Source organism: Molossus molossus, unplaced genomic scaffold, assembly GCF_014108415.1.
Source record: "Molossus molossus isolate mMolMol1 unplaced genomic scaffold, mMolMol1.p scaffold_m16_p_21, whole genome shotgun sequence".
Lineage (NCBI taxonomy): Eukaryota > Metazoa > Chordata > Mammalia > Chiroptera > Molossidae > Molossus > Molossus molossus.
In genome coordinates, this window is record NW_023425357.1 from 35,213,120 (window position 1) to 35,229,204 (window position 16,085).

At 37.3% G+C, this 16,085-nt stretch overlaps 1 protein-coding gene across 2 annotated transcripts in view; it reads right to left on the bottom strand.

Moving 5' to 3' along the window:
* Positions 1-14,387, bottom strand: part of NFAT5 (nuclear factor of activated T cells 5) — a 128,648-nt gene extending 114,261 nt beyond the window's left edge. Inside the window, exon 1 of one of the 2 annotated variants that reach the window (XM_036273842.1) lies at positions 14,340-14,387. The gene's annotated coding sequence lies outside the window, so the exon portion shown is untranslated. The remainder of the gene's footprint in view (positions 1-14,339) is intronic. The other variant, XM_036273840.1, reaches the window with a different exon arrangement.
* Positions 14,388-16,085: the final 1,698 nt, after the last annotated feature.

A 16,085-nucleotide genomic window follows, 5' to 3' on the forward strand; every position in this document is an offset into this window, starting at 1 on the left:
CTTTCACTTAGCATGTTTTCAAGGACCATTCATCCATATTATAGCATTTATCAATAATTCATTCCTCACCCTGGCTGGTTTGGCTCAGAGGTTAGAGCATTGGCCTGTGGTCCAGAGAGACCCGGGTTCGGTTCCCACTAAGGGCATGTATCTCGGTTGCAGTTTGTCCCCGGCCCGGGTTGGGTCGTGAGGTTGGCAACCACTCGATGTGTTCTTTTCACGTCGATGTTTCTCCCCCCGCGCCCCCCCCCCCCCGTCTCCCTCCCACTCTATCTGAACAAAATATGGAAAAATGTCCTCGGGTGAGGATTAAAAAAAAAACATCATTCCTTTTTACCGCGAAATAATCTTCTATTAAATGGATATACCACATAAGGAAGTAAGTCAGGCAAAGACAAATGCTGTATGATCTCACTTCCAAAAACAAAGAACTGAACTCATGCTGGTGGTTGCCAGAAGCAGGGAGAATGGGGCAGAAGCAGGAGAGGGTGGGCAAAATGGATGAAGGTGGTCAATGGTACAAACTTCCAGTTACAACATAAGTAAGTGCTGGGAATGTATTGTACAGTATGGTGACTATACTTACCAATACTGTATTGTATATTTGAAAACTGCCAAGACAGTACATGTTAAAAGTTCTTATCACAAGAAAAATGTTGTAACTATGTGTGGTGATGGATCAATTAAAGTTATCGAAGTAATCATTCCCAATATATACATATATCAAATCATTGTTATATATCTAAAACCAATACAAGGTCAATATGTCAATTACATAACAAAAATGTTTTGATTAAAAAAAGAGCCCTAGTCGATTTGGCTCAGTGGATACAGCATCGGCCTGCAGTCCAGAGAGACCCCTGTTCAGTTCCCCCTAAGGGCATGTACCTTGGTTGCAGTTTGTCCCCCGCCCTGGATGGATCATGAGGATGGCAGCCACTCGATGTGTCCCTTTCAGGTCAATGTTTCTCTCTCTTCCTCTCTCCCCCTCCCGCTCTATCTAAATAAAAAAAAATAAAAAAATAAAGGAAAAAATGTCCTCAGGTGAGGATAAAAAAAAAAGAATACCAATCATAGAAGTAAAATAACCAAAAAACTCCAAACAAAAACCCACAACTCTTTTGGACTTAAAAATCTCCTAATTCAAGCCCCGGCCAGTTGGCTCAGTTGGTTAGAGCATCATCCCGTACACCAAAAGACTGGGTTTGATTCCCCTGCACATACCTAAGTTGCATCCTGCTCAGGCACATATGGGAGCAACTGATAGATGTCTCTCTCTCATGTTAATGTTTCTCTCTCTCTCCAAATCAAAAAACATACCTTCAGGTGAGGAATGAATGAATGAATGAATGAATAAATAAATAAATATTTTTAAATCTTACAATTCAAAGACTAATTCCCAGAAGGAAAAAAAAAACGTTTAAAATGTATTCTTAACTCTTAACATAATTATTCAAAAGTAGTGGAATAATACAAGCATGGTAGTCCCAAATCAGTGTTAAAGATGCTACACTCACTGCTCCTAGGACTCTGCAGAAATTAAAAGCTAAAAAATTTCCATGCAGTGTTTCTGCACATGAAATAGATAAAGATAATTAAAAATCTATCTATTTGTAATATTGCTAAGTCCTACTTTCCACTGACTTATGTTTTTAAAGTTTGTTCCTGGAATATGACAGTTAAAAATTACAAGATTAATTTAATAGTTGTTGTGGGTTGGGGTTTGACAGGAGTGATCCTCACATATACCCACACATACTCCACTTCACTCTGCTAAAGCCCCAGGGAAAGTATACCTCTAGTAAAAGACCTGAGATGATATTAAGCAAGTAAGTCTATTTCCAGTTTCACAATTACCTCATATTGATTATTCTGTTCTGTATGGCACAGACTTTTGAAAACCCTTTTTTAAATTAAGACCCGCCCCACCCCCACCCCCCATATCCTCCCATACATAAAGGGGAGAAAAGTCCTGTTGGGATAAATTATATTTTCTGATAAAGGCACCAGACATTATTTTTATGCTATAAAAGTAAGATCACATCTCTAACTAACTCAATTATCCATGGTGGTCCTATTATCTGTTAATTTAACTAACCATTCTAGATTTTTTTTTTTCAGTCTGTAACATGTATAAGTTCCCTTAAGAGAACTTTTGCTCTCTACATTACACTGTTTGCCCTGTTGCTTTCAGGATCCAAGAAAACTTTGAGTATCAGTGAACAAATCTACCTCTATTTTCATCTAAATTATCTAAGTCTTTGTGTTTACAGACTAAATAACTCCAATTCTTTAAAGACCTAAGTTTCCATCGATAGTCATTTTAATGCAGTTATTATTTCAATAGAAACTTTCTACATGTTGTATATAACTAGAGCACAATTCTCTCAGACCTCCAATATCATTTTTCTTCCTTCTTTTCTGGATGTGGTATTCATTCATTCAACAAATATCAAGCCCCTTTCAGATATAAAGCACTTGTGCCAGATGCTATGAAAAATCAAGGCATAGTCTCTGCCCTTGAGAAAATTACTACACATGATCTCATTTATGAAATATAATGAACAAAATAAGCTGACAATCAAAATAGATCCAGAGACATGGAAGTAGGGAACAGACTGACAAACCTCAGAGGGAAGGGGGATAGAGATGAGAGTTGGAAGAGATAAACCAAAGAACTTACATATACATATATGCATAACCAATGGACACAGACAATAGTGTGGGGAAGGCAGGATGAGAGTGGGAGTAGGGAGGAGGGGATCAATGGGGGAAAAGGGGGAGACACCTGTAATACTTAAAACAATAAAAAAAAATTACTATTCAGTATAACTTTTAAAACAAAACTGGACTTCACTAATGTTTTTTATGGTTTATTGCAGCTTTAATTCTGTGGCTGATTATAATATTTTACAGTTAGCCCTGGCCGGTTTGTCTCAGCGGTTAGAGCGTCGGCTTGCGGTCCTGAGAGACCCGGGTTCGGTTCCCGCTAAGGGCGCGTACCTCGGTTGCAGTTTGTCCCCGGCCCTGGTTGGTCGTGCGGGTGGCAGCCACTCGATGTGTCCCTTTCACATCGATGTTTCTCTCTCTCTCTCTGTTTCTCTCTCTCCCTCCCGCTCTACCTGAACAAAAAAAATGTCCTCGGGTGAGGATTAAAAAAAAAAAAAAAAAAAATTTTACAGTTAATTATCTTATCATGATTTGGGTGTCTTTTCCCAAATATATGCATAATCTAGGACTTGAATATTAAAGCTCTCCTAAATTTTGCCCTGGTTAGTTTGGTTCAGCAGGCTGAAGGGTTGTAGGATCGATTCCCGGTCAACGGCACATATGTGGGTTGCAGGTTTGATCCTTGGCCCTATTTGGAGCCGTGCAGGAGGCAACCAATCCATGAATCCATGTCTCTCTCTCATATCAATGTCTCTCTCTCTCTCTCTCTCCCTCTCTCTCTCCCCCTCCCTCTCTCCCTCCCTCCAATATCCTGGGGTGAAGGAAAAAAAAATTTTTAAGCTCTCCTAAATTTTGAGAGAACTTTCCTCAAATTATTTCCATAACTTTATTACCGCTTAAGACAATGATTAAAAAGAAAAAACTTATTTTTTTAATTAATTTATTTTTGTTACATATGTTTCTCCTTTTTCCCCCACTGACACTCTCCTCCTGATCCCTTTCCTGCCCCCCCATGGCATTGCTGTCTATGTCCATCGGTTGTGCATATAAGTTCTTTGGCTTATTTCTCCCTGTCGCCCTCTTCTGAGGTTTGTCAGTCTGTACCCTACTTCTATGTCTCTAGGTTTATTTTGTTCATCAGCTTATTTTGTTCACTGTATTCCACAAATAAGTGAGATCACGTGATATTTGCCTCTCTCTGATTGGTTTATTTAACTTAGCATAATATTCTCCAGGTCCCTCCATGTCATCTCAAAGGATAAAAGATCTTTCTTACAGCTACATAGTATTCCATTGTGTATATGTACCACAGCTTTTTCATCCACTCATCTATCGATGGTCACTTGGGCTGTTTCCAGATATTAGCAATTGTAAATAGTGCTGCTATGAACATAGAGGTACATATATTCTTTCTAATTGGCGTTTCAGGCTTCTTAGGATATATTCCAAGAAGTGGGATCACTGGGGCAAATGGCAGTTCAATTTTTAATTTTTTGAGGAAACACCGTATTGTTTTCTATAGTGGCTACACCAGTCTGCATTCCCACCAGCAGTGTACTAGAGTCCTCTTTTCTCCACACCCTCGCCAACACTTGTTGTTTGATGATTTGTTGATGGCAGCTATTCTGGTAGGTGTGAGGTGACACCTCATAGACATTTTGATACCTCATAGTCGTTTTAATTTTATACTTCTTTTTAAAATGAATATTTTAAAATAAATATATTTTTTTAAAAGTATAAAATGTATAGCCTGAAACTACAAAACACTGTTGAAAAAACTTAAAGACCTAGATAAAAGGAAGACATCTCATGATCATAGACAAGAATATTTAATACTATTAAAATGGCAATACTCCTCAAACTGACAAACCAAGTCACTATAATCCCTTTTAAAATTACAACTAATTTTTTCTTTGCAGAAATTGAGATTTTTGCAGAATTCAAATGGAAATTCAAAAGACTCTGAATAGCCAAAAAAATCTTGTAAGTGAAGAACAAAGTTGGAAGACTCTTCTTTCCCAATTTCAAAACTTATTTCAAAGCTACAATAATCAAGATAGTATGAATGAACATATAGATGAATGAAAAATAACCAAATCCAGAAATAAACCTGTATGTCTGTGGACAATTGATTTTCAACAAGGGTGCCAAATCTATTCAACAGGAAACAATAGTCTTTTCTTTCTTTCTTTTTTTAAAAAATATTTTTCTTTATTGATTTTAGAGAAAGGAAGGAAGAGGGAGAGAGAGATAGAAACATTAATGAGAAAGAACATCGTTTGGTGGACTCCTCCTACATGCCCCCTAGCTGAGGATTGGGTCCACAACCTGGGCATGTGCCCTGACTGTGAATGGAACCGGCGACCTCCTGGTGCATGGGTCGACACTCAACCACTGAGCCACACCGGCCAGGCCGAAAACAATAATCTTTTCAACAAATACTGTTAAGACAACTGAATATCCACATGGAAAATAATGAAGTTGGACCTCTACCTCACACCATATATAAAAATTAATTCAAAATGGATCAAAGACCTAAGGGTAAGAGCCAAGACTATAAAACTCTTAGAAGGAAACATACATGTAAATCTTCATGATCTTGGATTAGGCAACAGTTTTTTAAATATGATACAAAGCATGAACAACACAACAATAATAGAAAACAAAGACTTCAACAAAATTAAAAACATTTGTGCATCAAAAGACAATACCAAGAAAGTAAAAAGACAATTCACAGATTTGGAGAAAATTTCTGCAAATCATGTATCTGATAAGAGGCTTGTACATAGAATAATAAAGAACTCATACAACACAACAATAAAAAGACAAATAATTCCATTTAAAAATGGGCAAAAGCATTAAATAGACATTTGGTACAATATAGAATATAAAAATATATGAAAATAAAAAATGTTGTGTTACCTTTTGTCCTTTATAAAACAGCTTTCTTTTTTAGAAAGTTTTAGTATTTGAATAATGAAAATTGAAGAGAAGAGTGTATATACTGTATAAATCCATTTATAGGAAATTCTAAAAAAGGCAATACTAATCTATGGTAAGAGAAAACAGATCAGTAGTTGGCTGAGGGGCTGGAGTGGGCGAAATTAGCAACAAAAAAGCAAGAGGTAGCTTTACAGGGTGACTGAAATGTTCTGTATCTTGCCTGTGGTGATTATACAAATGAATATACTTGTTAAAAACTCATGGATCACTTAAAAGGAGTGTACCTCTATGAAGATGGTTTTTGTTGTTTTTTTAAAGAAGAGAAAGGGAAGATATAAGTAGTAACAGCAGAACCAACAAGCAAAATGTAGAATACGATTAGAAAATGAAGACATGGCCCTGGCCAGTTTGGCTCAGCGGTTAGAGCGTCGGCCTGCAGTCCAGAGAGACCCGGGTTCGGTTCCCGCTAAGGGCACGTATCTCGGTTGCAGTTTGTCCCCGGTCCTGGTTGGGTTGTGTGGGTGGCAGCCACTCGATGTGTACCTTTCACATTGATGTTTCTCTCTCTCTCTCTCTTCCTCTCTCTCCCTCCCACACTATGTGAACAAAAAGTAAAAAAAATGTCCTCGGATGAGGATAAAAAAAAAGAAAATGAAGACATGCAAAGAAGGGGAAGATTAAAAAAGGTGGGGGGGGCAGTGAAAAGTAAAACTAAAGCAAATTAATAAGGCCCTATGCAAAATATTGCTATTCATATAGTATTTCATAGTTTTCAAAGTCCTCTAACATTATTTTAGTTGTTCTTCCTCAAAACTCTTAAGTAAGCAAGACTGATAATGTCTTTGATGAAGAAAAGGAATGTTTACATGGTTTTCTACAAGATCTTAAGGCCAAACTAGAATTAAAATTCCTTTTTTAAAATACCTAACAAAATATTTTCAGGAAGTTCAGAAGCAAAATCCAACCATATCAAGAAATAAAACAGTAGTACTGTTTTTTAAGTTGCTCATTTCTTTTAAAACTTAGGCTCTGGAACATACCAGCAGAAATAGGGTAAAATGATTACTATGCTTCCATAAAACTACTGCCAATGAAATCAGAGCCCCATGGCATCCTCCATTTCTAAAGTAATTCTCCTTAGGTGGTGGCTTGCTTATCCTTGTCCTACTTTTCACTTCTGAGTACCATCCATCAGTCAAGACAGAGAGGGTTCAACCAGCAAAGTGCTTCAGCTAAGACATCCATCAAGCCAGGCAATGATTTGCTAATTTTAAGTGTTAAAATATTCCCCCAAACGGTCATCATCATATTCTTTACTGATTTTTATGTGTGTCTCATAGAATTTCTCTCATTATTTTACGGGAGCTATTTAGCTAAAGAATCCTATACAAAGTACTCTTTTTACACCATCTGAACAATGGTATAAACTTAATAGAGCCCAAAGTGCAAATGCCATTATAAGATGTTTGTACTATAAGAAAGTCAGGATAAGCTCAAAATTCTGGGGTAAAACTGCCAGATTTCAAATTACAGCCGCCTCCACTAGCTACATGACCTCGGGAAAACTAGTAAATCCCCTGTAGGGATACTGATACTATCTCATAAAATTTTTCTGAAAATTAAATGTGAAAAATATCTATAAAATGCTGATAAACATACCTGCTCAAAAATGTTTTCAATTATAGCAACACTGAATTTATTAGTCTTTCTTCTCTTTACCAACATTGTTTCTTTTTTTTTTTTTTTTATCCTCACCTGAGGACATTTTTGCATTTATCTTCAGATAGAGCATGAGGGAGAGAGGGATGAGGAGAGAGAGAGAGAGAGAAACATCGATGTGAGAGAGACACATCAAGTGGCTGCCACCCATACGACCCCAACCGGGGCTGGGAACAAACTGCAACCGAGGTACGTGCTCTTAGTGGAAATCGAACCTGGGACTCTCTGGTCCGCAGGCTGACGCTCTAACCGCTGAGCCAAACCGGCCAGGGCCCAACATTGTTTCTTTTAAAATGTCTACAAAGATTGCTTTAAGTAGATTTTTAAAACTAAAGCTCAATTTATAAAGAATAGTCAACAACTTAGCTCACTAATAGAAACTTTTCTGTTCTTGTCTTACCTTCAAAACCAAGTACCAAATGTGCTAAAAGACTAACCATAATGTTTCTAAACGAGAAAAGATGCAATCACATGCCCCTGTTGCTGGCTCAATGTCCAGTAGGGGGCATGCAGGAGGCAGCTGACAGACATTTCTCTGTCCCTTTCCCTCGCTCTAAAAAATAAAAACATAATTAAAAAAAATTCATGGCTGGCTATAATATAGCAGTAATAATCATCACCTATGTATCACATAAATACAGTATTCCTCCCTTATACAAGGAGGATATGTTCCAAGACCCCTAATGGATGGATGCCTGATACCTCAGATAATACCAATCCCTATATATACTGTTTTTTTTCCTAAGTTTAATTTATAAATTAGGCTCAGTAAGTAAAAAAAGTAGAACAATTATAACAATATATTGTAACAAAAGATATGTGGATGTAATCTCTCTCAAAATATCTTTTGAATTGTTTATTTTTGGAATTTTCCATTTAATTTTTCAGACTGTGGCTGACTATAGGTAACTAAACCCAGAAAGCAAAACCACAGATTAGTTGGGGCTATTGTATTAAAAAATAAAAGGGAGAAAAAAATTCTATTTTTCTACAGTTAATATAAATAAAGGTGACAGAAAAATCACATCTTCAGTTCAAATCGTCAAAAATATAGATCCTTGCCATGGCCAGTATGGTTCAATGGTTAGAGCGCCGACCCACAGACCAAAGAGTCTCGGGTTCAATTCCAATCAAGGGCACGTACCTTGGTTGCAGTTTGGTCCCCAGCCCTAGTCCAGGTCGTGCAGGAAGCAATCAATCGATGTGTCTCTCTCCCATTGATGTTTCTCTCTCTCTCCCTCCCTCCCACTCTGCCTGAAAACAAATAGAAAAATATCCTTGGGTGAGGATTAAAAAAAAAATTATTTATATAGATATATCTATCTATATAAGTAGGATATATATATATATATATATATATATCCTTCATCACATCAGGTTTTATTTATATTTGGAAGCTAAAGTCATTATCTGCAGTTAATCCATAAAGAAAATGCCTACCTTTTCATTCAAGTACTTGTTTATAATTAGTGTATTACACCTTTGTTACACCTTTTATTATACCTTTAATAACCTTGATTTTTATTAAAACAGCAAATAAAAGAAACATAAATGTCTTTTATCTAACCGGAAATAAAAATCTTAGCAACAAGAAAAGACAATAAGTTTAATAAGCAACATTTCTATTGAAGAATGCCTTTTACCTCTCTAAAGCTAACAAGACTATCTTCTGTCACTACATAATCACACATTGATAATCAAGCCCAATTGATATTTCACATTAATTTTATCTTTTATTTTTTTTCTAACCTGTTTTTATAGAAAACAATCTGATGAGTTAACTTTTTCTTTTCTTTTCTTTCTTTTTTTTAATCCTCGCCCAAGGACATTTTTCTTTGCATTTATCTTCAGACAGAGCAGGAAGGAGAGAGGAAGGAAGAGAGAGAGAAACATCGATGTGAGAGAAACACATTGAGTGGCTGCCACCCACACGACCCCAACCAGGGCTGGGGACAAACTGCAACCAAGGTATGTGACCTTAGCGGGAAGCAAACCTGGGACTCTCTGGTCCACGGGCCAATACTCTAACCACTGAGCAAAAACCGGTGTGGGTGGCAAGCACTCAATGTGTCTCTCTCACATCAGTGTTTCTCTCTCTCTCCCTCCCTCTCTCTCTCTCTTTCTCCCTTTCGCTCTGTCTGAAGATAGATGCAAAAATGTTCTTGGGTGAGGATTTAAAAAAAAAATGGCCCTGGCCAGTTTTGCTCAGGGGTTGGAGCGTCAGCCTGCGGTCCAGAGAGACTCGGGTTCAGTTTCCACTAGGGGCACATACCTCGGTTGCAGTTTGACCCCGGCCCTGGTTGGTCGTGCGGGTGGCAGCTACTCGATGTGTCCCTTTCACGTCGATGTTTCTCTCACTCTCTCTCCCTCCCACTCTATCTGAACAAAAAATAGAAAAATGTCCTCGGGTGAGGATAAAAAAAAAAAAAAGTTTTTCTGTACTACCACTTTGAAGTTTTAGGGGACTTGTTACAGTATAGTAAAGAGTTAATTAAGAGCAGGCCAAGAACCATCTGATTAAATGAATCTCTATCCTCTTACTGTAATAAACAATAGAATTCTAGTATTGAAGAAAAATCATGAAAGTGTTAAGGAATAGACACAAAAACAAATGGCAGAAAATCAGAAAGACGGATCATAGAAACAAGATGTTGGGATGAAGTTGGTATGACTTTTGTCATGTGTTTGAACTTCATTTCAATAATTATTTCCATAATGACATTTTTAGTTTACTAGGTATGGATCAATAGAGACTAATAGATACTAAACAGCCCTGGTAGATTTGGCTCAGCGGTGAAAGCGTCGGCCTGCAGGCCAATGAGTCTCGGGTTTGATTTCAGTCAAGAGCACGTACCTCGGCTGCAGTTCGTCCCGGCCCTGGTCAGGGTCCTGCGGGAGGCAACCTGTTGATGTTTCTCTCTCCCTCACTCCCTCTCTCCCTTCCTCCCACTATCTGAACAAAAATGGAAAAATATCCTCGGGTGAGGATTAAAAAAAAAAAGATACTAAACAAGAAAAGAACCCAACAGATTATTTTTAATTTTAAATATTTTCAAAAAATCCTTTCCAGTAAGATATCTTCATATATTTCATCATGCAAGAGTTAATGGCCTAACTACCTTACTAACACAGGCCCTACGAAGAGAAAATCAGGTCTAATGGTAATTCAGAAATATAATTATGCGTGATACTCTATCAAATAGGTTGATGGTAGTTAAAAAAAAAAAGTAGTTTATTTTCCCCTAATTCACTGTAATATTTCATATTTATCATACCTTAAATGTTTAATTCATACCAGGATGAATCGTATTGGTGTTTAGTTCTTACTTAACCAGTTAATTTGATCCATCATATAATCTCATGCAATTTTAAAGCATTTTTAAAATTTAATCCATTTTTTATTACTTGATTTTTCCAATTTACTTATTTTTCCTGTTTTATCTGAGTTTCTACCATCTTGTCTTACATCTCTATATCCCTAGTTAATCTTATTTGTATACGTTCACTTAGTTTTTTATCTCAGTTTTTTTATATGGCAAACAATATATGCTATAATCAATATTTTTCAATATCGAAAGTGTGTTCCTCTGTAGTTGAACTTTTTGTCTAGGCACTCCAAAGAAGAATCCTAGCCTTCAAACATGAACACTCTAACGTATTTTAAAAATATATATATATACAAACTATCTTCTTTAAAGGTAGGGAAAATGCAAAAACAGAATCAAAAAGTAAAAACTTACAGCCCTGGCCAGTTTGGCTCGGCGGTTAGAGTGTCAGCCCATGGACCAGAGAGTCCTGGGTTCGGTTTCCTCTAAGGGCATGTACCTTGGGTGCAGTTTCTCCCCGCCCCAGATGGGGTCGTGTGGGTGGCAACCAGTCCATGTGTCACTCTCACATCACATCGATGTTTCTTTCTCTCTTCCCCCCTCTCTCCCTCCCACTCTATCTGAAGATAAATGCAAAAATGTCCCCGTGTGAGGATAAAAAAAAAAAGTAAAAACTTATAGCATATACTTTTGTCCAAGATTTTTTTTTTCGGTACGTGCCCCTAGCAGGAATCGAACCCAGGACTCTCTGGTCCACAGGCAGATGCTACAACCGCTGAGCCAAACTGGCCAGGGCATGTCCAAGATTTTTTTTTGCAAATTATTTTTTAAATAATTGCAAAAGTATCTCTTTTATTTACTTGTTTTTATGTATAATTATGGGATCATCAGAAACATTTTTTAATAGCTATGTATGATTGTATTAAAGAGCTAGACCCTTCCTTGTCCCATTGTCAATCGCTACATTAAATTTAAAAAGCAGTAGCAGAACTATGTATGGTGACCTAATTAACTAGACTTATTGTGGTGATCATTTCCCAGTATGTACATCTTAAACTAATACAAATCATATGTCAATTATACCTCAATTTAAAAAAATTAATTTCCTATCTTAAAAAAAAAGGCAGTAGCAGGAAGGACCAGCATTGATATATAGGATAAATGCAAACTTAACTAAATGGTAAAGAAATTTTAAATCTATTTTTAAAGCTCAATAACACCCAACTGCAGGTTTTCCAACCTTATTTTTCTAAAGAAAGAACTTAAGTTTGGAAAAAGTATGCACTATATAGATTGGTTATCATTTAAAAATTTTCAATTTAACCAACATTTATTGAACACTTACTATATGCTAGGTTAAATGCTTTACATGAATTTGTCTCAACAATTTATGATGAAGATACCATTGTTGCCCTCATTTAAGGATGAGAAAACTGAAGCACAAAAAGATAAATAAAACGACTAAGCCAAGGGCACACACAAATGTTGGAACAAGGATCTGAACCCAAATCTGAACACATGGCCTACAATTTCAACAAAGATTAGAAAGTACATTATACACTAGAAGCAGTAACCTCCTGCTCTACCATATCTTGAAAAAAGAGCAGGGAGACACAAGAGACTTTGTTAAAATAAATTAGAAACACATTTCCTGGAATAAAAGAGAGTATTTTAAAAATTAATATAAGAAATGTCACTATAATACAGAAGTATTTATGTATAAAATGACATGATGTCTGGTATTTGTTGTAAAATAATACAACTAGGGGAAGGGGAGAGGATAACAGTAACAAGATTAGATACTGATTGATAACTGTTAAAGCTTTAAGATGGGTATATGGGGTTCATTATTCTATTATCTCTGTGTTAGTGTATTCTTTAAAATGTCCATAATAAAAGATTAAAAATAGAAAATGGTTGCATAAATACTTTCATTACAGAAGCAAACAACTTTCTTATGATACCCTGTATCATAGATATAAAAGGACATGACATACTTAATACTCAAACATCAAACATCTTATGTATCAGCTTATACATTTTATATATCATCTGTAAAAGGGTGGTCTTTAAATATTTGAGTATCCTCTCAACCAAAATGAAAAATTAATGAAAGTATTTAGGCACAAACACATAAATATACATAATAAATGGTTGTCTGCATTTCCCTCAACTTGCTAAAAATATTTAAATAATCAACACTATTTTTTTTAAATCTTTCTCCTGCCTAATAATTTCTATCACTATGACACTCTCTGATTTGTTGCCCAGAGAAAGGATGGATTTGTACACATAAATGACTCTACAACATGGTCATAAATTGAATATGAACAAAAACCAGAAATCTGATCCACTAAGAAACACTTCTAATTAATTCCTTATCTAATACTGTAGTTGATTTTCATACTAATATATATCTATGAGCTTCTTGTAAGTATAAATATAATCAATAATTTGAGAACCTTTCATATGCTCTAAATTAGTTAAAACAATTCAGCTTATACTAAAAAAAGAAATGTGTTTAGCTAGACACTATACTAAGCATTTTCATATGCCTTAGTTCACTAAATTTAAGTGGTTATATACATTTTTATAGATAGACTATTAAAGTTTAGAGAGGTAAAATCACTTGCCAAGGTCATAGAGCTAATAAGTAGCCAAACTAGTATTGAAATTTAAGCTCAATTACAAAACCCACATTTTTCTCCACTATACAAGACTACCATATAGAAAGCAAACACTTATACTTAAGTCAAACTTAAATACAAAATGTTTAAGAATCTGAGCCCCACCCACCACCCAGCACTGGTTACATATATATATTACATTGGCAGCTTGGCTTTGGGTAAAGAGCACCAACTAAAAACACAAAAGGCATTGTTTCTGCTACTGTGTGACTCCCCTCCCCCCAAGTCTCTTAATTTCAGCCTCAGGTTACTGATCTTTACAATGGGGAAATGAATATCCTTGTTGTCCAATTCTAGGATTATAAGAGTCAAAGATAATATATGTGAAATCACTTCAAAACTATAAAACAACACAAATAGAGCCTTTTCTGTCTTAAAATGCTAAAAACAACACAAAATAAAGTTTTCTGAAATAACTATCAGTTGTTTGAATTATTCTACAGTCTATTAATGTTTCCAGAAGGTTCTAAAACCCTTTTTCCTCAGCATAGCTCAATCATCATCTCTATTACTTGGATTTCCTCATCTTTAAAGATAATGTAATAGTAAGACATCAATGCTTTTGTAACAAATAATATATAATTTTGAAATGCTTAGCATATAAAAGTTGTGAATTTTCAAACTAAATATGTGTTGGTGTCACTCTTTTAGTTATATTCATGATCTTGTCTGAGCCTTTTCACATTTCATTTGGTTGTAAAAAGCTACTTATTACTATCTGGAATTCTAAAGTAGAACACCCAGCACATAATTTTTAATGATTTGGGGGGAAAGGGTTCAAGGCTTCTCAAAGCAGGTACAATAATAGCTAACAATCACATCAAACACAGCAAAAAATCCACTGAAACAGCTGCTCTAAAAGAAGGATCAGGCTCTTTAGGAGAAAACTACATTGTATGAGTTTGCAAAGTTTCACACTTTCTCATTTAAACTCCATTTCAGAGAAAGCCTTTGCATACTCACACAATATGCTTTAAAATGGCACACTGCTGACCTTCCAATAGTCCAGCTCTATGAAAATTCTGGGATGGGTGTAACTTCAGAGAATCTGAAAAACACAAAAAGCATTAAGTACTTTTTATGCTGAATGATTAAAAAAAAAAAAAAAAAGCCAAGGATAGCATACATCTCTTACATAACTGCCATGTATCTTTAAGAGCTAAAAGCCCGTATTTGTGAATATATTCTCTCTGAAAGAAGGCTGAATTGTCTCTACAATGGTCTCTATGCTAAAGTTAGATTTTCATAAGGCATTTGTTTCATGGAAAATTATCTGATGATTACTGCACAAATGGTGTTAATGTCTTAACTATTTTTAGTACTCAATTGTACCACATTTGCCCTCCTCTAAGAATCATCTCTTGATAATGTCTTCTGATACTCAAAGCTACATTTCCAAACTACTTCAGGTAACGTTGCCCAAAAAACATCTTACAGGATGGTAACTGCCAGCAGAGCTACAGACAATGGCTATAGTTACTAAGTAGGGCTCTGTGTACAAACTCAATCGTCAGCCTCATAAGTCCAGTTACCTGTACCCTCCGGAGTAAACCATTTCACTAGGATTCACTTAAACAATTTAAACACACTAATGTGAAGCGTAAGTCCCGGTCTTTGGAAGGGGTGAAATCAGAGGATGGATACATGAAACCAAAACCTGAAGAAACATTGAATTTCTCAGGAAGGAGGTTGATAAGGGCACACAATTTTTTTAATATGGTGAAATCAATAATTAATTACCAACTTATGTCTTTTTGCCCCCTCCCAGTGGTTTAAAAAGTGGTGAAGAGTGCAGTGGGAGCATTTCGATTTGATGCCCCTTGCAGAGGGAACCTGTTCTAACACATTCTTGTGGTGTCCAGTACAGGAATTCAACCCCAGTAGAAATCACCTAAAGTATTAATATTTTAGATCCTGTGAACCCCCGTTAGGCTTTAGCCAAGAGTTTTCAAATGGGAATCTCTGCCCATTGGCCCCCTCCCTGCACACCTGAACGGCAACGAAATAGAGTATTTCCAAAGGACAGCGTCTATGCCTGAGCTGGCACCCCTGGGACAAGCGAGAAATAAAACTAATATAGAGAAAGCACCCCTATTTTTGTAAAAGAGAAGGAGAAGTAAGTTATGAGAATGCCAATGAGGCAGAAAGAAAGAAAAAACAGAAAATTCGGGCCCCTTCTAGCAATAAGATGACGAGGAAAGGCAAACCGCCTGGTCGAGGGGGGCCGTCCCAACAAGGGGAGGGAGTGGACTAGGCCGGAGGGAGAGGGGGTAAAACGACGATGCACAAACAACCTGGAGGGGGAGAAAATGGTGACCCTGCACCCAGAACCAGCTCCAGGCCCCGCCGCCTGTTTGGGGGCAACTTTGCTGGGGAGGATGGTCCTGGTAAGAAGAGCCGCGGCCCCACGCATCGCGGCGGCCCCAGCGCGGGGCCCACTCCGGGGTGATCCCCGAGCAGGGGAGGCCGGTGTTGGCCGCTGGAGGAGTGTGGCGGACAAGACAGGAAGAGGGACACTCAGAGCGACTGGTGCCGCAGAGACCTGGGGGCCGACGGCATTTGGGCCCTGAGTGCCGGCGGCTCCGCGGGGGAGGGGCCGCCACTCCTCCCAGCCGCTTCCACCGTCTCCCAAACCCATCGGACTCTCCCCACCCCCCAAGTCAGGCCATCCTGGCCTGGGCTCCGCTGTCCCTCCTGATGAGGACCCCTCAGGCTCTCCCAGCCCCTGCCTCCCCACCCC